Here is a 1,310-nt window from a genome sequence, read left to right as displayed (position 1 = left end):
TGCCCCGTGTGAGGATCGAACTCACGACCTTCAGATTATGAGACTGACGCGCTACCTACTGCGCTAACGAGGCACCTAGTGGCTGCTTCCGGGCTGTGTGTCAAGACCCTGGTGGAAAAGGCCCAGTGCGCATGCTCAGAAGCTTGTGTTTAGTTTAGTTCTGTTTTCATTCCTGAGCCCTAGAGTTCCTCGCCTCTTAGGATCCTGCCTACCTACACTCCCGTTGTCTTTTTTCATCTGTCCCATCTGACACGATGGGCTGCTTGCTGTGAAGCTGTCCTGCAGAGGGGGAGCTTGGGAGAGAAACTGCTATGAGCTCACTTTTGTATAGCGTTTACACAGCCGTGGATAGTACGAGACATTCTTTGGGCACGTACTGAGCTCCTGGCCCCGTTCCGGATGCCGGGTTCTCAGGGTCACTCTTAACCTGGAGCAACTGAGCGGAAGGAGCCTACGTTAATATATTTACAAGCATGCGGGTTACAGCGGCATGTTGTTCTCCCACCACCCAGCTTTCGTTGTAGCTTCCCTTCAAGGCTTCCTCTGGGCGTCCCCGGCAGCTCTAAGCCGCCGCGCTCAGGTAAGGCTACAAGCCCCAGCCCTAGCACCTGACTCACTCCAGCCTCCCGCCCCCACCCCCACCAACACCCCACCCCAGCCTCTTTTTCGTAAGTTCATTTAAATGCATTCTATAAAAAGGAACTTCAGGTTTCCGGGGAAACAGCCGGGATTCTTGTTCTCACTGACGTTATCACCAACACACAACTATTAAAGGGGAAAAAACCAAAAACAACAACAAAACAGCCAGATTGAAAGCTGGGGGTGTGTCGATTTCGCCACTCTTTTGCTGACGTTTTGATTGGTGGGTGGGAAGATTTGAGACAAAGCCTCAGACTTGACAGGTTGATTCGGAACTCTCTAGGTGGCTGTGGCCTGCCTTGCATTTCTGAGTTTCTGCCTCCACCTTCCAAGTGTTGGGAGGTGTGCCATGCCTGGCTAAAATTTAAATGAAAAAAGGATTAAATGGAAATCGGGTGGACATTAGGACTGGGAAGGGCCTGTCCTGGGGTCCACAGATCTGAAGGGTGGGAGAGCTGAGACAGTTTGCGGACTGACTGTCAGGACCGAGGTTGACAGAACCCAGCCCCAGTGAGCCATGAGTGGGAGGACCATAAAGGCAAGACCTTGCTGAGGCTTGGGGACACTCGCCGCCCAGTTCTATTAGGACACCCAGACTAGGAGAGCACAGGTGGGACGCGGAGGGGACACCTGGCTGTACTCACGTGAGTTTAAAGGGGTGCAGGCAACCT

At 53.0% G+C, this 1,310-nt stretch overlaps 1 non-coding gene across 1 annotated transcript; it reads right to left on the bottom strand.

Moving 5' to 3' along the window:
• Trnam-cau (transfer RNA methionine (anticodon CAU)) lies at window positions 1-73 on the bottom strand. Its single transcript has one exon. It is a non-coding gene; the product is annotated as a tRNA-Met (tRNA).
• Between the last annotated feature and the right edge of the window lie 1,237 nt (window positions 74-1,310).

The sequence above is a fragment of the Acomys russatus genome, chromosome 17 (genome assembly GCF_903995435.1).
Source record: "Acomys russatus chromosome 17, mAcoRus1.1, whole genome shotgun sequence".
Classification (NCBI taxonomy): Eukaryota; Metazoa; Chordata; class Mammalia; order Rodentia; family Muridae; genus Acomys; species Acomys russatus.
The sequence above is the reverse complement of the archived record's forward strand: the minus strand, read 5'-3'. Positions and strand labels throughout refer to the sequence as shown.